This window comes from Silurus meridionalis, chromosome 24, assembly GCF_014805685.1.
Source record: "Silurus meridionalis isolate SWU-2019-XX chromosome 24, ASM1480568v1, whole genome shotgun sequence".
NCBI classification, from domain to species: Eukaryota; Metazoa; Chordata; class Actinopteri; order Siluriformes; family Siluridae; genus Silurus; species Silurus meridionalis.
In genome coordinates this window covers 20,148,454-20,175,991 of record NC_060907.1, presented here as the reverse complement: position 1 = coordinate 20,175,991, position 27,538 = coordinate 20,148,454, and the positions used below count along the sequence as shown (strand labels likewise).

The window sequence follows — 27,538 nt, the reverse complement described above, 5'->3', positions numbered from 1 at the left end:
CTCATAATCACACACTCCAGTGCTCATGTTAGTTCTCACTCTCCAGTGTTCTGTAGTGTTTAAAGACTATAATCACACTCTTGATGTCACCCAAATGAGGATGAGGTTCCCCTTTTGAGTCTGGTTCCTCTCAAGGTTTCTTCCTCATAACATCTGAGGGAGTTTTTCCTTCACCACAGTCTCCATGCTGCTACTCAGGGATAAACACACACCATTCACCTTCACTGTTAAATTCTGTAAAGCTGCTTTGAGACAATGTCTGTTGTGAAAAGCGCAATAGAAATAAACTTGACTTGACAGTAATGATTGGTCAGAGTCTGTGTGATTGACAGGTTAAAGCCCCACCCACCTAAACACACATGGAGCTCAGGTTCAGATGAGAATCTTGTTAGTAACTCCAAATCTGTCGCATCCGACAGCACCGGACACAGAGCTACTGCTCAGGATTAGTGTGTGTGTGTGTGTGTGTGTGTGTGTGTGTGTGTGTGTGTGTGAAGATCAGACAGATTCGACAGGGTGTGATCGCCTGCTGGTTTCCTCAGTACTCTGTCTGACTGAAACCACAGGACTTTAAACTTTCCTTCTCACAAAGCAGCAACTCACACACACACACACATACACACACACACACACACACACACACACACCATGATGATTATAATAATAACCCCATGTTTCAATTAATTTTTATATTCCATCTAATCATGTCAACACACACTTTTCAGGAGGATGATGAGGATGATGAGGATGATGAGGATGATGATGATCTCATATTTCAGTCATAATATATACCATCCTTTAACATGCTAACACACACTTCCACTAAACACACACACACACACACACACACACACACACACACACACACACACACACACACACACACACACACATTTGATTGTAATGATATCCCCATGTCTCAACCATTTTATATTCCATCATTTCACATGCTAACACACACACTCACACACACACACACACACACACACACACACACACACACACACGCCTGCCTGAAAACCAGCATAATAACGAAATGGAAAATCGACTGCAATCTCAGGCTCTAATTCACAGAGTCCTTAAATCAGCCCTTTTGAGTTTCGGTTCCGCAGAACAAACTCCGATAGATTTCTGCACGTGATTGGATTCAGCGGCGTGTCGTTTACGGAGCTCCGTGAAAGATTAAAAATAAGTGACTAGTGATTTCTGCACCTTTCTCTCCTTTCAGAGTTCATTTGCGATGTTAGGTTTTGATGAAATGCTGCAATAACGGCTATGTTCATGTTTCTGTTCATTCCTCGAGTGGAGTGACGAGAGGAAGGTTATAGACGAGTGGAGTGACGAGAGGAAGGTTATAGACAGTGGAGTGACGAGAGGAAGGTTATAGGCAGTGGAGTGACGAGAGGAAGGTTATAGACGAGTGGAGTGACGAGAGGAAGGTTATAGACGAGTGAAGTGACGAGAGGAAGGTTATAGACGAGTGGAGTGACGAGAGGAAGGTTATAGACGAGTGGAGTGACGAGAGGAAGGTTATAGACGAGTGGAGTGACGAGAGGAAGGTTATAGACAGTGGAGTGACGAGAGGAAGGTTATAGGCAGGTGGAGTGACGAGAGGAAGGTTATAGACGAGTGGAGTGACGAGAGGAAGGTTATAGATGAGCGAATCGATGAGACTAGCATGATAAGCCCCGCCCCTAACATTAGCACAGCCTAGTTGTGGGTGTGGCCTTGAGTTTTCATGCCAAGCATTAAAAATAAATGTAAAACGTCCGGATTGAAACTGAAAACTGCTTCCAACTAAACGTCCCTTTACGCACAAATTCATCTTAACGATTACGCACGTTTTTTCACGCACGGATCGTGATTTCTTTGCGATAGAGTCATATTACGATTGTTACAGCAAGCTATGGTTCCCACGTGAATTGATTCCCATATATGTACGAACATTCTGAGGTGTAGAATGCAAAACGCTGAAACATTCAAGACTCACGTGCGCACGTACGCATCGCCACGTCCTCGACCTCCTCTGCGTGCGCCTTTTCATAACAACGTGACAGTATTTACACGTGCTTGCATTAAACAGAGGACAGAAGCATGAGAACCTGTTTCAGCATGGTGCACAAAGCCAGCTCCATGAAGATCTGCTGTCCATGGGCTGGAAGTTTATGGAACATCTCCTGTTTTAGAGTTCCTGTTTTTAGAAATTTTTTGGAATTTTTAAAAAACTTGCTGTTAGAGAAGTTCTAAATGAGAACCTGGGAATTTTCCGAGGCACGATTTATCGAGGGTGGACTGTAATCTGCGCTACGATCCTGATCACGTTCACGATCTTTAACGACGTTACAGAAATAAACAAATAAACAATTGTTATTATTATTATAATCGAAAACTAAACAACAGACGTCGAGGCTATAAATACGGCCTATAAATGTTAAGGAAACAGCAGGGGGTTTTACTGTTACAGAATTCACACACACACACACACACACACACACACACTGAGATATATAATATAATCAACCTGACACTGATGCTCTTCCACGAACAGCAGGTCAAATTGCGAAAAAAAGACAAATCACGTTACAGTAGGTTTGAAAAATGAGGTGAGTCCCAATTTGTGTACTTCTCACACACACACACACACACACACACACACACATACTGGTTTTTATGTATTAGGTGGACTTTGCCTGGTAAACAAGTTGTACCATGGTTTAAAGGTACCCACCCTTCCCCTTGTGCTACAGTGATGCCACAAATGTCAAAAAATCTAATCAGCTCTGAGGAAAACAAATTTCACTTCAGAATTACTTTACACAAATTTAAACAATTTATATAAAGACCTGACATTATGGTTGTATATGAGGACCTGCTCGGAATGTCCCGCCTTCTGACAAAAATAGTGTTTGTAAGGACATACGGGCTTTATCAGGACATTGGTTTTAACAATACACAAACAAGACATCACACAGTATTGAAGGGACAGGCATGTTTTATTGGCCCTCTGACACACACAAACACAGACTTGACAGCATGGTGCACTATCAAGACATCAGTGACTTAAAAGAACAAGTCCTTTCCTTGTAGTTTTCGGGACTTCTTTTTAGAGTTTTTTAGTCTCTGCAAAATATTCATAAACAAACTAACCAAAAACCCATTATAAATGAAATTTGATAACCAAGATGTTTAGATATTTGAATGTTTAGTGCATAGTGAAATCTCCAAAATGCTCAGTGTTATATAAAGCTTGCAGAGAGCTAGATATACAAATGAATTACATAAAGACACTTAAACCAATTTAAAATGAGGAAAATTGTAAAGCTAATTACAATCCTAATAAATCCCACCCACGATCAGCTGCCATAATAAAGAGCTAGTGTTATTCAATCACTAGTCATAACGTTATAAGATCATAACGTTATGCCTGGTGTGTACATTTCTTGATGGGAACTCCAAAGCTTTTTCTACGTCGCTCTGGGAATGGGAGTTTGCTATTGCCATAAATGTAGATGGGACATCGAAGAACTCAATTGTATCAATGAGTGTATGCAAACATAACCACAGACAGTAAGTGAAAGAGGTATGATGGCAGAGGTTTGTTTAGGACTATAAATAGCAAATAAATGTGAATAATGTTACCTTTTGTAATATAAATTCTTATTGCTAATTAATATATTGAAAAAAGTGTCCTGAAAAATCATAACCTAAAAAAATGCAACGCAAACCATTTTCCTCTTCTGGTGTCCGATTGCTTCACATCCCTGTAAAAAAGAAATCATCATTGAGTACATTAGCAGTGTGGACTGACATATTATGGCGCATATTAAACATGGTTAGAACAGGTTAGAAAACCTACTGATCTGTGCTGGTGTCTTCAGGGAAGCATCCAAATTCGCAGCATCAGCCCCACTCTCAGAGTCACTTCCATCACTAGCATCAATGTTGAGTTTATCTTAAAAGCAGATGCAAAAATTAATACTACTGTATGTTTCGTTTGTAACTAAAAGCTCATCGATTTGAATAATCATAACATTAAAGATTTTCACCAATTTATCTTGATGCCTTAATACTAGCCTAATTCTACACAGGACATATCAAGGACTCAATTTTACAATTTAAATGCATACCTTTAATTTCAAAGCTGAGGTGATAAAATAACAAGGTTTTTGTATATTCTACTGAACAGTAATATGATATACAAATTATCAATATAAACCTTTGTCATATTTTCTTTTGTTCAAGAACTGTTTTTGTTATTGTAAGATACTGTTCAGTACATATTTAAAAACATAACCAAAACAAATACTCAGTTTATAATTATTTAACAGAATTTCTTATGACAAAAATAATGTCTATCAGGCAACCTTACTTTTTTGTCTTTTCACAAAGTTCTTTTGAATCCTGTTTCTTAGGCTTAGATTGGCCCTTTACAATGGTAATCTAAAATAGACAAAACTAAATGCTTTTATATGGACCTGTCCAGGGATATTTTAATGGCTATTACCTCCCTTTAGGCTGGACACAAACCAATTAGATTCTCAAAGCATTTTTGATTTTAAACATACATTTAGCTTCACTAACGTTTCAAATTTACGCATTCCACTGACTATCTGATGTACAGACAGCAGTAAAATATTGGAGTTATTCCAAAAATCAGACAATGTAAGCCTGGCTGTAGCATCTTCTTAACCAGGTTAACACATTTGGACTATCATTTGGACATAATTAACAATATATAAATATTTTTTTACTTTTCATAATCTTTTGGCTCTCTATTAATTTGCACCCATATAATTGACACCCAGCAATATAATAATACGCATGATGCATTAACTATAATCTATTTGGGTCACTTTTGTTCTCATGATATACAATCACCCAGGTCACATCTGCTATGTGGTGCTTCTGTAACAAACCCTTACCTCTGAGGGATAAGGAAGTACAATAGTCAGTAAGTCTACATCTATAAGATGCAAATTTGAAAGAAATTAATTTAATAAAGTTTATGGTGCTCATACAATAACTTTATAAAGTGAAGTCCCTCGAGACCAGGTTTCTGTCAGACACTATACACACAGCTGATGATGTACATTGACTATCACATTACTACAAGGTACAACAAATCTGCTATGTGGCGCTTCTGTAACAAACCCTTACCTCTGAGGGATAAGGAAGTACAATAGTCAGTAAGTCTACATCTATAAGATGCAAATTTAAGAGAAATTAATTTAATAAAGTTAATGGTGCTCATAAAATAACTTTATAAAGTGAAGTCCCTCGAGACCAGGTTTCTGTCAGACACTATACACACAGCTGCTTATGTACATTGACAACGTCCCCATATACCCAGTGTACTGCTAAACCATGTCTGTTCCATATACACTCAGATAAACACTAAACATGTACATCACTAAAGCCCTGATATACCATGTATTTGTCAAACACACGGACACACTAATACTCCTTTGGTAGAGGACTCTTACATGATGGTCTATGCATGTCCTTATTAGACACAGTGTTCTCATAAAACAGGTCTCAGCCATACACACTACATACACACAGACTAACTCAATCCTAACCCCAGCACCTAAAACTGCACACAAAATCTCAGTCATTTTGATCTCAAGACATGGTTCACAGATAGTGTTCACCCATCCAGTCAATCTCTCCCAGTGACTAAGAGAGACAATACGTACTGATAAAAACATACTAAAACAATGCAAAGTACCTGCAACATTTTGGGAATAAATAATCAGAATATGATTTTTATAAATTACCTTTTCTCACTCTTCTCCTGGATCAGCAGCCTCCAACTCATCTACTGCAGTAACCTCTAATGTTTTCAGCTACATTCTAAAAACAGAAACAAGAAATCTTTCTCACATTTGTTATAAACATTAAGTAGCCCTAGAATGTATTTGATACTTAAGTCACATTTTAATGCAATTAATTTTACTGCATTAGCAACCATATCAAACCAAGACATTAATTTCAAAAGATACATAAAACTAAGTTTTACACAAAACATTTAATTTAAAACAGATTGGTATGTTTAGAAATATTTAAAAAAAGCATTTGGATCACCAGCAATTGTATTATTAACAATCGCAAACAAGGTCTTAGTATTTAGTCCGACATACTAGGTTTTGCAGAACTGCTAGTTCTACAAATGACTATGCATAAAACTGTTTCTGTGAAAATTCCAGTAGTTTCCACCAAGATTGAATCAACAAATATTCCTTTTATTTTTATTAGAGCAACAACAATCTGCCACTTCCTTTACTATTGCATTTTACAGATACTCTATAAGGTCTATGTCAGGCTTTTGGGGTGATTTTAAGTGCACTGTATATACAGTACATTAGCAAAGCACACTGTATATATGGTATATTATTTACACCCAGCAAGAACATTGCTGCCTTAACTATACTATAATATTTGGGTCACTTTTGTTCTCATGATATACAATCACCCAGGTCACATCTGCTATTTGGTGCTTCTGTAACAAACCCTTACCTCTGAGGGATAAGGAAGTACAATAGTCAGTAAGTCTACATCTATAAGATGCAAATTTAAGAGAAATTAATTTAATAAAGTTAATGGTGCTCATACAATAACTTTATAAAGTGATGTCCTCGAGACCAGGTTTCTGTCAGACACTATACACACAGCTGCTGATGTACATTGACTATCACATTACTACAAGGTACAACAAATCTGCTATGTGGTGCTTCTGTAACAAACCCTTACCTCTGAGGGATGAGGAAGTACAATAGTCAGTAAGTCTACATCTATAAGATGCAAATTTAAGAGAAATTAATTTAATAAAGTATATGGTGCTCATACAATAACTTTATAAAGTGAAGTCCTCGAGACCAGGTTTCTGTCAGACACTATACACACAGCTGCTTATGTACATTGACTATCACATTACAACAACGTCCCCATATACCCAGTGTACTGCTAAACCATGTCTGTTACATACACACGCCAATAAACACAAAACACATGTAAATCACTAAAGCCCTGATATACAATGAAACAGGTCTCAGGCATACACACTACATACAGATTTATAAGATATAATAAGAGCTCAATATAATTTCACAACTGTAAAAAAATATATATTACCTGTTTACTGTGTTCGATGATTGCCAGAGTGTCTGCTGTTGCGAGGTTAAAGAGGTCTCCCTCATCAAAAGGGACTGAACTGAATACTCCACACCCTGAATAAGAAAAAATGAAATATTAATCCAGTCGTGAACTTCACACCAGTTTTATCCTAATGCCCTGTCTGTTAATGAAAGCAGTCTAGGTCAAAAGGAACATAGGATGGCATGTGAATGGACCCTTACCTTTATCTGAATTTATATATTTCCAGGTTTGTCTTTCCCAGCAGATGTGTAATACTCCGTCTCCTGCTTTGGATGTTCTTTTTCTTCTTCTGCGCTTCATCTCAGCCATGTTAAAATGATGCTGTTCTTCCCCACAGAAATGAGTGTTTATTTAAACTAAAACCTTAAATTGTTAATATAAGTGGTGTTTATGTAAAACATGTCCAGTGATAGAGCATGGGACAATGCTGAGGAGAGCTGGGATTTAAACTCTCCATCACACTGACACTCAAAGATATCAGACTTCTGATGTGTTCATTCTGCTTTACTTCTGACTACAGTATTACTGAGTTATGAGTGAAGAGTATCAGGGGTTATTTACACCCTCACAGTGATACAGCAGTGTTTACACACTGTACCATCATCTCTATCTCACACTCAGACCCTCACCACCGCTCCAAACTCAGCCATGTAACTCCCGCGCCGCACGCACTCAGCTGTTTCCGGTCGCACGCGCTAACCGGAAGTGATGTTCTAGTGACATTAAATAGCATACAGCCTTATAATAAACAAAATAATAACAATTAAAAGCAGTTCTGAGTAGTTTGTAAGCAGTCCGGGTGCTGTGTGTACAACAGCTCACCTTACAACACTGCACGCGCTAACCGGAAGTGATGTTCTAGCGACATTAAATAGCATACAGCCTTATAATAAATAAAATAATTAAAAGCAGTTCTCAGTAGTTTATAAGCAGTCCGGGTGCTGTATGCCCAGCAGCTCACCTTACAACACTGCACGCGCTCTGTGGCCGGAGCGAACGCGTTTAAAGAGCCGCGAGGATGCGCGCGGCTATCAGCTAGCGGCTATCAGCACTGACTATTATTAGCTAGCATCCATGCTAACATACAGACATTTCCCTTCATTTTAATTCGGCCAAACGCACTAAACCCAAATTTATACAGTGCGCATTCGGTACAAGATTTATCAGTAATTAGTTATTCAACTCAGGTTTTAAAACTAACCATTGATAATGTTGCTAACTAGCCAGCTTTAATTTATGCCTTCTTAAGGCTAAATTCACCCCAATCTCCAGATTCCAATGAAATATTTCTTACAACATTAATTTACAACAAGGAACCGAGCTCTTGGAATATATCAATAGTCTACTCATTAAGTTTATGAACTTTATAATCATACCTGGCTTTTAAAGGGCTGGATAATGGCTGTTCAATGTGTTGGCAAACCGAGTCTAATGAAACTCCGCCTTAAAAGGAACACGTAGGATAATTGACGTAGGTCTCAGCCAATCACAGAACGAAAAAATGGCAATCAGCGCTAGCCAATCAGAAGGCTCAAATTTTCACACATGTGTGAACGGATTGCAGTACCGGCTCCGGGCTACAGGGCGCACTACGAAATTCCAAAGTTACACTGTGTTAAGTCAGTTTCGGTGTTTGTGGTATAATGGACATGGACTGAAATTTTGAATTTCAGCTCCTCTAGTATAGATATATATAGCCACAGTGCGGGAATTATGAGGACACCTGTCCTGTCCCCATAATCCCAAATGTCCCCATAATGTCGGTACGTAATCAGGTCAAATGTCCACATAAACCACAAAACCAACACACACACACACACACACACACACACACACACACAATCAAGACACAGTGTGTATATATATATATACACACACACACACACACACACACACACACACACACACACACACACACACACACACAGGCTGTATGCTGCTGCTACTACAATTACTGCACAAATCTTTATTATGGCAAGAAACACTACAAGGAACGAGAAAAGCTCCATCATTGCTTTAAGAAATGAAGGACAATCAATTCGAAACATCTCAACAACTTTCAATGTGTTCCGAAGTCTCCAAAACCATCAAGTGCTATGATGAATCAGACTCTGATAAGAACTGGCCCAGGAAACCGAGACCAAGAGCTACCTCTGCTGCAGCGGAAAAGTGCACTTACCAGCCTCAGAAACTGCTCATTCACATCCTTTTCTCTGTCTCTAACAGTGTCCTTTTCTCAGATGCTAAGAATGACTTCCACTTCGTATCTAAGAGAATACAGGACACTGTCTCTAAAAGTGCCCTCTACTCCGTCTCTAAGTGCCCTCTACTCCTTCTTTAAGAATGTCCTTTACTCTTTTAAGAATGTCCCTTACACTTTTTTAAGAATGTCCCCTACTTCTTCTTTAGAGAATGTCCCCTATTCCTTCTAAAAATATGTCCCCCCCTGCTTCTTTAAGAATGTCCTTTACTCCTTTCTTTAAATATGTCCCCTACTCTTTCTCTAAGAATATCCCCTACTCCTCTTTAAGAATGTCCCCTACTCCTCTTTAAGAATGTCCACTATTCCTTCCTTAAGAATGTCCCCTACTCCTCTACAAGAATGTCCTCTATTCCTTCTTTAAGAATGTCCCCTACTCCTCTTTAAGAATGTCCCCTACTCCTCTTTAAGAATGTCCCCTATTCCTCCTTTAAGAATGTTCCCTACTCCTCTTTAAGAATGTCCCCTACTCCTCCTTTAAGAATGTCCCCTACTCCTCTTAAGAATGTCCCCTACTCCTCTTTAAGAATGTCCACTATTCCTTCCTTAAGAATGTCCCCTACTCCTCTACAAGAATGTCCTCTATTCCTTCTTTAAGAATGTCCCCTACTCCTCTTTAAGAATGTCCCCTACTCCTCTTTAAGAATGTCCCCTATTCCTCCTTTAAGAATGTTCCCTACTCCTCTTTAAGAATGTCCCTACCTCCTTTAAGAATGTCCCCTACTCCTCTTTAAGAATGTCCCCTACTCCTCTTTAAGAATGTCCTCTATTCCTTCTTTAAGATTGTCCCCTATTCCTCCTTTAAGAATGTTCCCTACTCCTCTTTAAGAATGTCCCCTACTCCTCCTTTAAGAATGTCCCCTACTCCTCTTTAAGAATGTCCCCTACTCCTCTACAAGAATGTCCTCTATTCCTTCTTTAAGAATGTCCCCTACTCCTCTTTAAGAATGTCCCCTACTCCTCTTTAAGAATGTCCCCTATTCCTCCTTTAAGAATGTTCCCTACTCCTCTTTAAGAATGTCCCCTACTCCTCCTTTAAGAATGTCCCCTACTCCTCTTTAAGAATGTCCTCTATTCCTTCTTTAAGATTGTCCCCTACTCCTCTTTAAGAATGTCCTCTACTAATCCTTTAAGAATGTCCCCTACTCTTTCTTTAAGCTCGGGACTTTTATATTTCAAAAAATTATTTAAACAATTTATTCTTTCTTTTTTCTCCCAGATGTTTCGCAGTGATAAGATCCACTGCAGCATAATTTCCTATAAATAGCGGCGCGCAACTCGGAAATGTCTCCCGGCGTGATATTTGATATCTGATATGACATTTTCGTCAGTGATGCAGTTTAAATCACCAGTTTAGCCCACAAGTCAGAAACGATCTCCGTATTAGTCTTCTAACTGGAGATGTTTTAGCTCCGAACCACAGAAGCTGCTGAGGTGCAGGACAGAGGAAGACACAGAGAGAGAAAGAGAAATAAATAAATAAATAAATAAATAAATAAATAAATAAGTCTACTCCTGTCTTTTTCTGATGTTTTTCATCGTAGTTTTGTAGAGAATGAATTCCTGAGTCACTGTTTTCCCTCATAACCGTTAACGAGGACGAGTTTATTAAATGGCAAGTTCAACATTAAAGTGAGAGACGGAGAGATAAAGAGATCAAGCCCCAGACAAAACAGAGACACGTTGAGAAAAGTGAGGTGAACCCAATTACGCTAGCTTTTTTTTTTTTTTTTTTTTTTGAATCCGGTGTTTCCATGGGAACCTCCCACAGGAAGTCAGCAGGAAAAGAACGCCGTCGCTCCCTCAGGATCTGATGATTTTATTAAATCCGAGTGAAACCTCCGCTTCATCACCCGTCCTGCTGCGACCCTCAACACACGCGCATCTACAACGACAATTATTCACGTATAAGACGATTCACGTGCACAAAATGGCCGCCGGGAAGGACGAGCGCAGGAACTGAAACCGCTAGCATTTTTTTCTTTAGCTCACGAGGCACGAAAACAACGTCAGGCTAAAAATGCTTTTGTCTGATTTTTGATAATAAATGTATGTTAATGATGCTAACAATACACACACTATATGGACAAAAGTTTGTGGACACCTGACCATAAGATTCTATTCTACACCGAGTCCTCATTTGTTCTTATAATATTTAGTTTCTCATAATAACCTCCACTCTTCTGGGAAGATGTTTCACTCGGGATTTTGTGGAAATTTGTAGAGATGCATTAAACCACAAGGATGTTAGCACCGATATAGGTGAGGAAAGTCTGGGGTGCAGTCAGCGTTCACATTCATCGTGGTCATCAGTGTTGGAGCTCTATAGCAGGAGGTCTTCCACATACTTCCAACTCATGTGAAGCAGATCTTCATGGCGCTGGCTTTTTGCACTTTGCTGGAACAGGTTCAGGTCTCCTACAGTTGTGTGTCTCCAACAGTTTGTTAAAGATCCACATACTGTATGGGTGGAAAAGTCGGGTGTTAACCATTACTGTTGGTTACACAGTGTATGTGTTTAATAAAAGCCGAGTTAAGAAAAAAACGTATATATAATAAAAAAAAAAAAAAAAGATAATAAAAAAATTATTAAAGAGTTTCGTGTGATCTATATATGAGTTTAAAAAGAAAAAAAAAAAAAACATGGACCTGTCAATCATTCCTGGGTAAGATTCTGATTGGCTCGTTTGCTGTGTTTAATTAAGGGGTGTTTCTTTTTTTTTTGTTTTATGGAGCTTGTTGTTTTAAGGGATTGCAGCGTTTTCAATCCTTTTTTTTTTTTTTTTTTTGCTTGCTGCTGCATTACGACAAACACTGCAGTAGAGGAAATCCAGCAGGAAGAACCTCCGTTCCAACAGGGCCTAAAATGTGCGAATCAAATGTCTGCATTGGGACGATTAGAACCACAGTGTAGCTCTCTCGCATGGGACACACACACACACACACACACACACACACACACACACACACACTCAAACACGTAAATAAGAGTTTGGTTATGAATAAAGCACCATATCAGACTACTATCTCAGCAATTTTCCGAAAATTTTTAATCTGTTCTAAATGTACCTTGAATTAGTACTTAGTTTTTAATACTGTAATCAACATTTGCATGGACAAATATTGATGCTTTATGCAAATGTATGTAAATTACAGTGAGGAAAATAAGTTTTTGAACACCCTGCTATTTTGCAAGTTCTCCCACCTAGAAATCATGGAGGGTCTGAAATTGTCATCGTAGGTGCATGTCCACTGTGAGAGACATAATCTAAAAAAAAAAAAATCAAGAAATCACAATGTATGATTTTTATACTATTTATTTGTATGATACAGCTGCAAATAAGTATTTGAACACCTGTCTATCAGCTAGAATTCTGACCCTCAAAGACCTGTTAGTCTGCCTTTAAAATGTCCACCTCCACTACATTTATTATCCTAAATTAGATGCACCTGTTTGAGGTCGTTAGCTGCATAAAGACACCTGTCCACCCCATACAATCAGTAAGAATCCAACTACTAACATGGCCAAGACCAAAGAGCTGTCCAAAGACACTAGAGACAAAATTGTACACCTCCACAAGGCTGGAAAGGGCTACGGGGAAATTGCCATGGCATGGAAGGTTCTCCTGCTTAAACCAGCACATGTCCAGGCACGTCTTAAGTTTGCCAATGACCATTTGGATGATCCAGAGGAGTCATGGGAGAAAGTCATGTGGTCAGATGAGACCAAAATAGAACTTTTGGGTCATAATTCCACTAATTGTGTTTGGAGGAAGAAGAATGATGAGTACCATCCAAAGAACACCATCCCTACTGTGAAGCATGGGGGTGGTAGCATCATGCTTTGGGGGTGTTTTTCTGCACATGGGACAGGGCGACTGCACTGTATTAAGGAGAGGATGACCGGGGCCATGTATTGCGAGATTTTGGGAACAACCTCCTTCCCTCAGTTAGAGCATTGAAGATGGGTCGAGGCTGGGTCTTCCAACATGACAATGACCAAGCACACAGCCAGGATAACCAAGAAGTGGCTCTGTAAGAAGCATATCAAGGTTCTGGCGTGGCCTAGCCAGTCTCCAGACCTAAACCCAATAGAGAATCTTTGGAGGGAGCTCAAACTCCGTGTTTCTCAGCGACAGGCCAGAAACCTGACTGATCTAGAGAAGATCTGTGTGGAGGAGTGGGCCAAAATCCCTCCTGCAGTGTGTGCAAACCTGGTGAAAAACTACAGGAAACGTTTGACCTCTGTAATTGCAAACAAAGGCTACTGTACCAAATATTAACATTGACTTTCTCAGGTGTTCAAATACTTATTTGCAGCTGTATCATACAAATAAATAGTTAAAAAATCATACATTGTGATTTCTAGATTATTTTTTTTAGATTATGTCTCTCACAGTGGACATGCACCTACGATGACAATTTCAGACCCTCCATGATTTATAAGTGGGAGAACTTGCAAAATAGCAGGGTGTTCAAATACTTATTTTCCTCACTGTATTAGTGAAACCAAACTCAACACAGAGCATGAAGACAAAATATTCTTGTAAATGTTTTAAAGTAATTATGGTGTTTTAAATGACGTAAATCATCAAGAAACCAAACGGAACCTTTGCTGTTTCCACACGGACGGTTAATGAGGTGATACCGGAAAATCTTTAACTTTCAAACGGATTACAGACTCAGAGAATATTTGTGAATTGTTTATATTTGTAGTATATTTATTATGTTTGTGAGGTCAGTATTCACCGAGATTCAGGTTATTTTATTGTGTCTGTGAAGAGAGGAGACAGAGGGGCGGCAGAGAGCGCCCCCTGTCTGTTTACTTTATTTTACAAAAGGACAGCGTTTTATTGTTAATAGGAGTGTGTTTGGCTCTTATCTGTACATCAAAAACCAGACAGTAATTTAAGTTTGTCGAGAAAAAAAAGGAAAAAACGCACTAAATTGTGTGATCATGCCGGATTGTGGTGCTGATTTGAGACTTGGCGCATCAGTAAAACTAATGTTTACTGTGGAGTTTATTTATTTTCTTTCATATCATGGACACGTTACTTGCTCAAAAGTCTGTGGACACCTAACCATACAACTCCATGCACTGTTAAAATGAGCTCCACTCCTCTGGGAAGATGTTCCACTACATTTTGTGGAGATTCATTTAGCCATAAGCGTGTTAGTGAAGTCAGGTAGTGATGAAGGTGAGGATGCGAGGAGGTCTGGGGTGCAGTCAGTGTTCACATTCATTGTTATGGTTGGAGCTCTATAGCAGGAGATCTTCCACTCACTTCAAAACCATGGAGAGCAGATCTTCACGGAGCGTACTTTGTGCACACAGGCACTAAAACCCCAAAAACCCCACAATATTTTCAAGCGTATCTTTTGATTCTGGAGCCGCCGTGTTTTAGCAGCTGCACACATGCTGCATTGCACCAGCAATATTTAAATATTACTGGCAGAGGCGACCGGTTTGGTGATCTACATGAAACACACACACACACACACACACACACACACACACACACACACACACACACACCTCCAATTATTCTGTTCCTCAGAGAACACTGGAACAAAAGATTCCCTGAAACTCATTGACCTCATGTGTGCTGCTCTCGGGAGGAAACTGATGGATGAGGCAGAGCTGACTTAGTGCCAGCTCTCACACACACACACACACACACACACACACACACACACACACACACACACACACACACACACACACTCTTTATCTAATTACACTCACAAGCTTCGTATCCGGATGTATAAACTAACATCCAATTAGAAATGACTATCTATCTATCTATCTATCTATCTATCTATCTATCTGTCTGTCTGTCTGTCTGTCTGTCTGTCTGTCTGTCTGTCTGTCTGTCTGTCTGTCTGTCTGTCTGTCTGTCATTATACAGCCAAACGTTTGTGGACACCTGACCATAGGATTAATAGGTTCCTTTTTCTAAACATCTCCATTCCACATCAAGTCTCCATTTGCTCTCATAAGCACCTCAAACCTTCTGTGAAGATGGAAAAAATAGTGGCAAACCACAGGAACATCGCAGGAACATCTCAAGAACATTATAGGAACATCATGGACACATCACTCACTCAAAAGTATGTGGACACCTGACCATAACATAACTATGTTCCTCTTTCTGAACATCTCCATTCCACATCGAGTCTCAATTTGCTCATGTCCATGTTTTTTCATCAAGGAACTGAACTGAACTGAAAAAAAGCTTTGGGGAGCAAGTCAGCATGAAAAATTCTGCCCAAATTGGGTTGGTGCTCTACAGCAGGAGATGTTGGGAAAACTTGACTCTCTGATTAGATGATAAATTATTAACAGGAATGAAAACACACACACACACACACACACACACACACACACACCAAACATGAAACATCAGCAGATTAGTGACCACCTGCCACACGGGTCCATGTATTTCATTTTAAATACTGTTCTTGGGAAATTAAAACACCTCCTGATGTTCTGCTTGAGGAGAAGGTTACTGCAGGCCCCCAAGAGCTTTTAGACATCACCGAAAGCAGCAGCATCTCTTCACTTGTACTGGAGATGTAAACGTGTCCCAGCATGACAATGCTCCTATAGCAAGAAGATCTGCTTTCCCTGCAGTGGAGGTGTGTGGAAGATCTCCCGCTATAGAGCTCACGATGGATAAATCAATCTCCACAAAAACCTAGTGGAACATCTTCCCGGAAGAGTGGAGCTTATTTTAAGAGGAAATGGAGACTAAATGTGGGATTAGATGTTCAAAAAGGAGCACATTTACTAACAGAGATGTTCCTGAGATGTTCCAGCGATGTTCCAGCAATGTTCCTCTGATGTTCCAGCAATGTTTTTGTGATATTTCTGTGATCCCCATGATGTTCCTGTAATCTACTAGAAATGTTCCCATGATGTTTCTGTGATGTTTCAGCAATGTTCCTGTGATGTTTCTGGGATCTACCTTTGATGTTCCAGCAATGTTAATGTAATGTTCCCCTGACGTTCCTGTGATGTTCGAGCAATGTTCCTGTGATAAATGAATGAATGTATCTCCACAAATCTCCACAAAAACATAGTGGAACATCCTCCCAGACGAGTGGAGCTCATTAGAAGAGGAAATGGTTATACACTGCGTGTGTATAAAGATAAAGAAAAAGAAAACCGAGTGTGCAGTGTGAGTCACATGAACTCTTTTATATCCTTCTGCTGTGTGTGTGTGTGTGTGTGTGTGTGTGTGTGTGTGTGTGTGTGTGTGTGTGTGGACTCTTCTATAAAAGCCAGCATTTTTTCATGGCAGCTAAAACAATCTAGAAATCATGAGGTTCGAGTGGGAGGACGAACTCAAACGAGTGTGTTATTCGACTTCGCTTTACGTGGCCGCGTGATTAACGACTTCTGTCTAAAACGTCCCGCTGCGCCGCGAGTCCGCTTCTGCCACACGCGCTCCTACAGGCCACACACACACACACACACACACACACACACACACACACACACACACACACACACAGCGAGACGATGATGCTCTCGGATACTCTGTACACAATGACAAGGCTAACTGTGACGTTCTGTCAGGTCTATTGTGTGTGTGTGTGTGTGTGTGTGTGTGTTTTGTGGATCAACAAGATTACACCTACCTTCAGGGCCACTGAGCTGAAAGTAAAAACTATATATATATATATATATATATATATATATATATATATATATATGTGTGTGTGTGTGTGTGTGTATGTGTGTGTGTGTGTGTGTGTGTGTGTGTGTGTGTGTGTGTGTGTGTGTGTGTGTGTTTGTTGGTAAAAACTGAGAAATTTCGAACAATATTGGAGAGTTAATTAAATGGGTAAATGTCAGCCAGTATTAGAGGCAAGCTGCTCCCCTGTTGTCATGAACACACACACACACACACACACACACACACACACACACACACACACACACACACGCTGCAGGAGTTTTATTTAAGAGAGATGACAGCAGCACAAACACAGAGTAGACAGTAAATCCTCTGCATGTGTAATAATCCTTACACGACTTTTCAGGTCTGGTTTTTGAGCACACGGAAACTTCCTCGTGTTCAGAATCGGGGTACGCGCCGGTTTACACCGGTTTTACATATTTTGCGTAAAAGTTAACGCGATGGTACAAGTTGCATTGTTTTGAACATATTTGCATCGCTTTAAAACAATTTCTTCTCATATAAATGTTAGTAGATATAAATGTTTTCCATGTCGATCGATTTCTCCTTTCTTTCAGCACCGCTGCTGCCACGTGAATACGACGTATCTCAGAGCTACGGCGAGACCCAGGCGTGTCCTGAGAGTCACATAGAATACAGATTAACATGGCAGAGGTAGAGCTGTAACTTCCTGCACACACAACATGAACAGAACATCTGGTTTAAGTGCTTTGCACTACAAAGGTGTGTGTGTGAAAAGGAAATGAGTTAGAAGTCAGAAGGCACTTAAGTAAATTGACACACACACACACACACACACACACACACACACACACACACACACACACTCCAATACAAAGAAGAAGAACATAAAGGAGTACACGTGCAGTCAGTGTGAAATGTTCATCCCCAAGGTGTTCAATACAGTTGTGGAACATTGCTGTAACATCTCAGGAACATCTCTAGAACATCATAAAAATATCAATGGAACATCAGAAGAGCCTCGCAGGAACATCACAGGAACAATGCTAGAACAGCACAGAAACACTTCTGGAACATCTCAGAAATATATCATGTGCTCATTCTACCACAAGGGTCTCAGTAAAGACAGGTACTGATGTAGGTGAGGTGAGGAAGCCCGGGGTGCAGTCATGTTCAATAGAGCTCTATAGCAGGTGATCTTCCACATCTTCCAACCCATGGAAAGCAGGTCTTCATGGAGCTGGATTTGTGCACAGGGGCATTGTCATGCTGGAAAAGGTTCTGGTTCTGCTAGTTCAAGAAAAAAACAAATTTCATGCCACCGCATCCAAAGACGTCCTACACATTTTTGTGCCTCCAAATTTGTGGAAACATTTTGGAGAAGTACCACATATGCTTGGAGAAGACAGGTGTCGCAATACTTTTGCCAGGCAGTGTGTATCATTCAGTCTGGATTTACGTCAGACATATGAAAGCAGATTAAAATCCGGCTTTAACTCTTCAAACCAGCACTGCTGGTTTCAGCACCGCTCGCTGTCCCTGGGAGATGAACGGAGGTTATTAGTTTCCTCTCTTCGTGCTGGTGAACATCGTTTCCTTCCTGCAATAACGTGTGATGTTATTGCTCTGAGTAGAACATCTCTAACGGTTATCTGCCCCTGTATGGAGCTTCTCGCTCACATTTAGATCACGGAGAGAGCAAGTGTGTTTTACATCACGCTATAACACCGGACGTATTGGTACACTCGAGACACACAATTGTCTCCAGCTTCAGATGCGGTTTAATGCAAGTAACCTGTAGGATCCGAAACTGTTCCAGCATGACAATGCTTCTGTGCACAAAGCCAGATCCATGAAGATATGCTTTCCATATATAGGCTATAGAGTTTCAACCCTTTAGATGAATAAGAACACTGACTGCACCCCAGGCTGTCTCACCTTACCAACCCAGTACCTGACTTTACTAACACCCTTGTGGCTGAATAAGTATGTGATGTTCCTGTGATGTCCCTGTGATGTTTCGTGATGTTCCTGGGATGTTGCAACAATGTTCCCATGATAATCCTGTGACGTTCCACTGATGTTCCAGTGATGTTCCTAAGCTGTTATTAAGATGTTACAACAATGTTCCTGTGGTGTTCCTGCAAAGTTCCCATGATGTTCCTGCGATGTCCTAATGATGTTCCAGTAATGTACTTTTGATCTTTCTGCAATGTTCCTGTGATGTTTCCATGATTTTCCAGTAAAGTTTCTGCAAAGTTTCTCTGATTTTTACATGTTGTTCCTGTAATATTCTAGTAATGTTCCTTTGTTGTTTCTGTGATATTCCTTTCATGTTTCAATGATGTTCCTGCAAAGTTCCCATAATGTTACTGTTATGTTTCTGTGATTTTCCAGTAAAGTTGCTGCGATGTTCCTCTGATTTTCCAGTAATATTCCTGTGATGTTCCTGCAATGTTTCCGTGATTTTACACTGATGTTCCAGTGATGTCCCCGTGATGCTCAGCAACCCCCCACCCCCCCGAGTTTAACTTTTCCAAGTTAAAGTGATATTGCGCTAAAGGTGCTGCAACACATCGTTGTCTCGAATCGCCTGAGTAATTCCGTGTTCCAAAAAGGTGCAGTTGTAATGAAACTCAGCCCACATCGAGCTGTTATGAATCATAATCCTCCTGCTAGCATTCTCTCAGGCAGCTTCTGCTCCGTCAGCACTTTTTCTCTTTCACCACGGTATAAACGTCAGCGAGTGCCATAACTTCATTTCTGCTCAAATAATTGTCTTGTACATTGCCATATGGAGAGAAAGAGAGGGTGAGTGATGGAGAGAAAGAGAGAGAGAGAGATGGAGGGAGAGTTTAATAAGAAGAAGTGGCACTCTATGTACAGAGCAGAAGGAGCTGATGAATGACTGAAGCACTGAACTTCAATCAAACTGTACAACTCACAAGGACATCGCCTTAGAAACGCCAACACACACTTCCTTTCTGTCTCCATCACTGCGCTTACAGTAATGAGAAATCTCCCAACTATCTTACCCAGGCTATTTAGTTAGCATAGCATGTATGAGTTATTCCGCGCGATGCAGCAGCGCTTTAGTGTTTGATCCTCTCCTTCTCTCTCACCTCGTCACCGCTCTTCTCATGACAAGTTTAAACTCAAATATTTCCCATCCATCACTGTACTCAATATACACAACCATCAAACAGAAGCAGGTTGCATCCTTCCTTCCCTCCTCCAGCAACACCAAACAGTTCCTGAGTCTTGCTCGAGCACAGTGAAGGTGCAGTAAAGGTGAGCATCTTGACATTTTTAGGTTTAATCGAGCCCATTGGGGAGACGAGCTGCAGTCGCTGGAGCTAAAAACCCATGGAAGGGCACACATGAAGCTGAACCGTGGCATATTTTTGGGCCCAATTTGCTCAGGAGGCGTCTCCAGAGTCAGATCTGCATCTGAGGAGACGGGATGCGATGCCTTGAGAAGGTTTTACCCCAAAGGCACTTGCCTGGAGTATATTTATCATCATGAATATGTTTTCTGGTTGCACTTGGTTATAGCTGAAGCACAAATTTGAATAAAACTTCCTGAAAGATCTCCATCGTGGCGGGCTTCACCTCTATATTTCCTAATCTGATGTTTCTGATGTTCCTTCCTGCATAAGTACAGCTGGGCGACTTCGCTTCCTACAGCTCACAGATATATCCAAAAGCACTTCGAAACAGTTTGCATTTTTAGGCAACATTAGGTATGCGCAGGAGCGCTGATGTTTACCACAACAGCATGTAAAATAAATTCAAATCAACTAACTGCCATTTCAGATATTTTTATGATTTTTAAGCTCCATCAATAACAATGGATCCCAAATTAAGCCACAGCCAGTTAGAATGCCTCTAGTTCAATCAGATTACCTCAAACCAAGTACCTCTAGCATCACATTTAACTCTCGGGGAACATTTCCATTATTCCGACGGGATTAGCTTTACACTCTGCCTAAAAACCACTGAAAGTCCTCACTTTTTTCTATTGTCGCCTTTCAACCAAAATTGAAGCGAAGAGACGTTAGCATAGAAGTCAGGTCACCTGGGGCAGGGGTAAACCCCGTCAAGCGGGGAAAGGGGGTCCCCAGCATGTATGAACGCCTTTAGTCCAGTCAGATGACCTCAAATCAAGAAACTCTCAGTAAACACTTTCAACCAATTCTAACATTCTGCCAAACGGGATCAGTTTTAAATCCTACCTTAAAAAACAAACCCTGAAAGTCCTTTCTATCACCGTTTTTAACAGAAACAAATACATGTTATCTTCAGGTCACATGGGGGTGTATGCCATAAAGAGGGGCAAGGGGGGTCTGAGGTCATTTATCCTGGAATTAAGTTCCTAGCACACGATCCCACTACGGTCAAGCGGATCTTTGACATGTCTGTATCTCTGAAGACCTCAAAAAAACGGTAACTGGTGAAATCTGTTTGGGAATGTGTAAGTGTCATGCAGCATGTATTTCTACCTCGCGGCCAGTGATTCCCTCGTGACCCTGATCAGAAAAACATGAGCGACTGGATGAATGAATAATTTATGACCAGAAGGTGTCAAGAGGTGAGAAAATACCTGCTCAGAATGTTCATGCAGCAAGAAAACAAATTTGTTCTGTTCAATGACCATCAAAGTATGACCATGTTCTTTTTTCTTTTTGCTTCAGAATACTACGTAACCTATGGCGAACCGATCGATTGCAAATGCCAGGCATGTAGAAAGTGGACGAGGGTCTGCTAGACTTGTTTGTTAAAACATCATTAGAAAGTATATTAAGTGCAAAGTCTAAGTTAGTTTTTTTCCTGTTTGCATATTATAGTACATAATTTTCTGATTTCTTGCTTTGTTTGTACAGTACGTCATTAAGTGTTCATAAATTACAAATGGCCATTTGGTGGAGATTTGTGTTCGATTCATTCAGCCACAAGGGGGTTAGTGAATTCAGGTACTGATAAGGGTGAGGTGAGGAGGCCTGGGGTGCAGTCATGTTCACATTCATCACAAAGGTGATGATCATTGGGGAATTATCACAGATACATCACATTAACATCACAGGAACTTTATTTAAGATTGCAGTAACATTGTGGGTACATGATGGGAACATCACAGGAACATCATGGGAACATTGCAGCAACATCTCAGGAACATTACAGGAATATTACATGCTCATTCAACACAAGGGCATTAGTAAAATCAGGTACTAGGAGACCTGGGGTGCATTCAGTGTTCACATTTATCCCAAAGATGTTCAACAGGGCTGGAGCTTTATACAAGGAGATCTTTCACATCATCTAAAATATGGAAAGCATATCTTCATGAAGCTGGGTTTGTGCACAGGGGCATTGTCATGCTGGAACAAGTTTCAGTCTCTAAGTTTAAGTGAAGGGGAAATTTAATGCTTCCAAATCCATCCAATATACCCTGTATATTGTAGATCGTGATATGATATCTGTGCCGTATTTCTTAATCTCTAGACTGTATCCTATCTCAGGTGTGGCTTCTTATCTAGCAGGTGAGCGGCTACACTACGGTCCTCAAAATGACCAGTTGGCATCTCTGCAAGGAGCCTGAACCCTGTAGGGGAACCTCATTCCGGCTGTCAGTATCTCACGACCTTGTTCTTTCATACTGCTCATGACCTTAGGTGAGGACACGGCTGGAGAGTGAGGAGTGGAGAGGGAAGCAAAAAATCTCATAGTCATTCTTTAAAAAGATTTACTCCCTCCCGTTATTTCAGCAAATCGATTAGAAAAGTTACGATTTTTTGCTTGTAGTTATTGGTTATCATTAGCTACAGTTCTGTGCAGTTCTGTGGTTAAAACTTTTCCCTAAGGTGACCTCTGCCCTACTGAAGGATTATACATCACATCCTTTTTTGGATTTGAAAATGTCCTAAAATGCTTTCTAACTCGCCAGTGCTCTGCTCCACCATTGCGATCAGATTTTGTTGGAATTAATGCCATCATTACGTTCAGTTCAGATTTAAGTCAATTGGCAAACAACTATATAATAATAACTCCCTTATCCAGAGTGACTTACAACTGAGCAATTGATGGTTAGGGGCTCAAGGGGACAAGATAAGGGGACTCAAGAGGCCCAGTGTATAAAAGCTAAAGGAAACCAGTGGTTAAGGGCTCAAAGCGCCCAGTGGTTAAGAGCTCAAGGGGCCCATCAGTTAAGGGCTCCAGGGGCCCAGCAATTTAGGGCTCAAGATAGGGGCTCAAGGGCCCAGCAGTTAAACGCTAGAGATAGGGGCTCAAGGGCCCAGCAGTTAAACGCTAGAGATAGGGGCTCAAGGGCCCAGCAGATAAGGCCTCCAGTGTACAAGATAAGAGGACTCAAGGGGCCCATCAGTTAAGGGCTCAAGATAAGGGTTGAAGGGGTCCAGCCATTAAGGGCTCAAGGTACCCAGCAGTTAAGGTCTCAAGGGGACTCAGGGGACTCAGCAGGTAAAAGCTCAAGGGGACCAGTGGTTAATGGCTCCATTTAAACTTGAGACATTCTGAGCCAGAGTCCAGTACTTTAACCACTCAATCACCACGCCCTTACAAAAATCTAGGATTCCTGCATTGGCTGGGAATCAAACCTGGTACCACATGGTAGACAAGAAGTCTAGTACCCACAAATGCGATCATGTTGAAGATACAGATGCAGACTTTTCGTCTGTCTGGTCCCTGATGAACGTAGGATTCTTAAACATGTCTTACCTGAAGTGCACATGATGAGACCTAATGCTAACAACAAGAGCAAGCATTCTCTCATGCTAGATGTGTGGAAATACTTCACCGCTAATGCTTTTGTTGCTTTTGTTTCTTTTTGCTAAATGTGAGAGCTTGCGAGATGGTGGAAAGTTGGCTGTCATAATGAAGAGTTCAAAGACCGATGCACAATCCGATGTCAATCACTTCAGGTTTGAACGTTTGTACCATTCGCTCGGTTTGTGTTTTTTTGCGGAGAAAAACAACTCTAATGCTTTGGTGCATGTTTGATTTTCGGTGCTTTCTTCTATGAATGATGTCTCAAGAAAATCATGACCCAAAAAAAAACCTTCTCGAGATTGCTCCAAGCACTCCTGACCTGCACATCATTCAAGAAGATTCTGTAAAACTCTCACATTAGCCTCAGTTGCACACACAGCACTTTTGCTCTAGATGTTCCTTTGTGTTTCTCAGCAGTAGTGTTTCTGCAAGTCGCTTCCTCGACAGAGGTTAAATTCACTAGCTCTCCTGAACACTTAATCTGCTACGCTAACAATTCAATCTCCGAAGAAAGCCTTGCCTGATGAGATCGGGGTGGAAAGCGAGATTTGTGAATTTTGACAGGAGAACGTTCATAAAACGCAAAGGGGAACAAACGCTCGGATCGAATCGTTATATTTGGATTCATTTTCCTCCTGCAGTGGATCTGTCAATCTGCCGCATCACGGATACAAACCTCCATCAAAATCGAGCTTGATACCGAAACCAATATCTGCTTTAGTAGATGTTTTTTATTTGATGTTTTATCTGACCTTTCGCTTCACTTAAACACACAATGATGTTCTAGATTAATCAGGAATCCATAAATTGATAATTGATTGTTACAATAATATCTAGCCCCACCCACTTGTTTTTTTTTCCCCACAAAATTAGTTGTCTTAGCTACTATTTTATTCACTCGTTCTCTTTAATGTCGACATTTTTATTTCTATATGATCCTTAATCACCTTGAAATAGTCTGCATCAGGAATCGTCTTCTTGAAAGAGCATCCGCAGGTTTCCCCAGCCCTAATTGGTTGCATTTGTCTCTGGCTCCTCCCACTCATTCTAACCAGGTTCTGCATTTATTGATCTAACCAGTACCTGTTCGGTTTTAGTTGCCACTGTATTTTAACTCCTTCACACTTTCATGCATTGACCTAAATACACACACACACACACACACACACACACACACACACACACACACACAGTTTTCCCCCACTAATCATTACACACACAAAGTAAAACCGAGGTGTGTGCGGTTATTGATCCGACACAAGTCCGTAGAAACCCAAAGATCGATTGGAACGAAGTGGAGAGAAAGACAGAAAGGAAGACAGAAAAAAAGAAAGAAAGAAAGAAAGAAAGAAAGAAAGAAAGAAAGAAAGAAAGAAAGAAAGGAAGGAAGGAATACGCTGGACAAGGAACAGAGAGATTTATTCAATTAGTTTATTATTATTATTGTTTTTTCAAAATAATGTTTGGTTTATAATTTATGCGCTGAATAATTGTCCAAAGGTTCGCATAATCAGCTGTAAATCTGGAATTATTGACAGGTGGTTTTAAGTACCGCCCCCTCTCCGCCCCTTTTTACATTTGCTCGTGTAGTCGATTGTTTATTTGCTCGATATCCTCATATATAATCATATATATCAATGTGTATGAAGTGTAAAGAAACGAGCGAGAAGTAGAGAGAGAGAGAGAGTGAGAGAGAGAGAGAGAAAAGGAGGAGAGGATGAGGAAGAGGAACGAGTGAATGCAGTGTGTTAAAGCAGATGTTTGACGTAATGAAACCTGATAACAACAGAACGCAGGCTGAGGAAAGAAAACGTAGGACTCTGTAAAGGAGCTCGAGAGTTGGAGCAGAACAGGAAATTGATGTCGGAGGTCAATTAAGTTCATCAACTTCACCATGTGTCTCCCTAACGAGCGCTTCGGAGTTTTCGATTTGTACAACTTGAAAACAATTATATATATTATAAAGTTTTTCTAAAAATTTGCTAAAGATTTCAAGAGTAAATCCTGAGGAAAATAAATCCCACCCCCAGGCTTGCTGACTTAAGCGTGTCCATTTCACAGGATAGACAAGGGGTCTCGAATCGTTTGTTGCCTGGCAACCAGGTGCTCCCTCAATAACAGCTGTGTGCTAGAGCTTTAACTCGGGAAACCCCCCCTTGGGCATCAAACACACACACACACACACACACACACACACACACACACACACACACACACACACAGACAACGATGAATCACTCAGAATTGGTTTAAGTCCTCATCGTTAGATTAAAATGATTATTCTAATGTTTATGTAAGCATACTGTAACTACCACACACACACACACACACACACACACACACACACACACACACACACACACACACACACACACTCCACGAAGTTCTGACTTCGCCTGACCCTGAATGTCTACTCAATCCTCCACTTCCCAAGTGTGTGTGTCTGTGTATGTGTGTGTGTGTGTGTGTGTGTGTGTGTGTGTGTGTGTGTCAGCATGTGAGTAAAAGCTTGTTTGAGAAGACAGTGACACGAGACTTCTCAAGCGGGGCAAACCCGAGGTGATGTTACCGTAGCAACCAGTCCTTTCCCGCTGACAAAAGAAGTTCGGCTGTGTGTGCGGGTGTGTGTCTGTGTGTGCGGGTGTGTGTCTGTGTGTGCGCGGGTGTGTGCGGGTGTGTGCGTGTGTGTGTGTGTGTGTGTGTGTGTGAACGACAGAAAAAAAAAAAGAAAGAATGAGAGAAAGAAAGAGTCTTATTTTTCTTGAAGTGTGGTAATTGTTTTACACACACACACACACACACACACACACACACACACACACACGCACGCATTAAAAATCTTTACAAGCTGAAGTGATGTAAGCTGACACACAGGCGCTACACATTTCTGAAATCGTTCGTCAACTCGAAAAGAAAAAAAGGAAACAAACAAACCTCACACACATCAATCCTTTACTCCACTTATCCTTCAAGCTCACTCTCTTTCTCTCACTCTCTTTAACTCGCTCTTTTTCTCTCGCTCTCTTTCTCTCTCTGAGGTTGGTGGGCAGTGGCGCTTAGAAATGTATGAAAATGTCTAGACACAAATCAGCTCTGACATAAAAGACCTCACATCCTCTTCTCTGTGTATAAATAATACGATACTGATATCAGTGTATAGAGCCGAACGATACGATACTGATATCAGTGTATAGAGATGAACGATACGATACTGATATCAGTGTATAGAGATGAACGATACGATACTGATATCAGTGTATAGAGCCGAACTATACGATACTGATATCAGTGTATAGAGATGAACGATGCGATACTGATATCAGTGTATAGAGATGAACGATACTGATATCAGTGTAGAGATGAACGATACGATGCTGATATCAGTGTATAGAGCCGAACGATGCGATACTGATATCGGTGTATGAGATGAACGATACGATACTGATATCAGTGTATAGAGATGAACGATACGATGCTGATATCAGTGTATGAGATGAACGATACGATACTGATATCGGTGTATGAGGCGAGCGATACGATACTGATATCGGTGTATGAGATGAACGATACGATACTGATATCAGTGTATAGAGCCGAACTATACGATACTGATATCAGTGTATAGAGATGAACGATACGATACTGATATCAGTGTATAGAGATGAACGAT

General features: G+C 40.5%; 1 protein-coding gene across 2 annotated transcripts in view; it reads right to left on the bottom strand.

The window, feature by feature from the left end:
• Positions 1 to 27,538, bottom strand: part of cacna1hb (calcium channel, voltage-dependent, T type, alpha 1H subunit b) — a 95,284-nt gene that overhangs the window by 54,509 nt on the left and 13,237 nt on the right. The window lies entirely within an intron of this gene.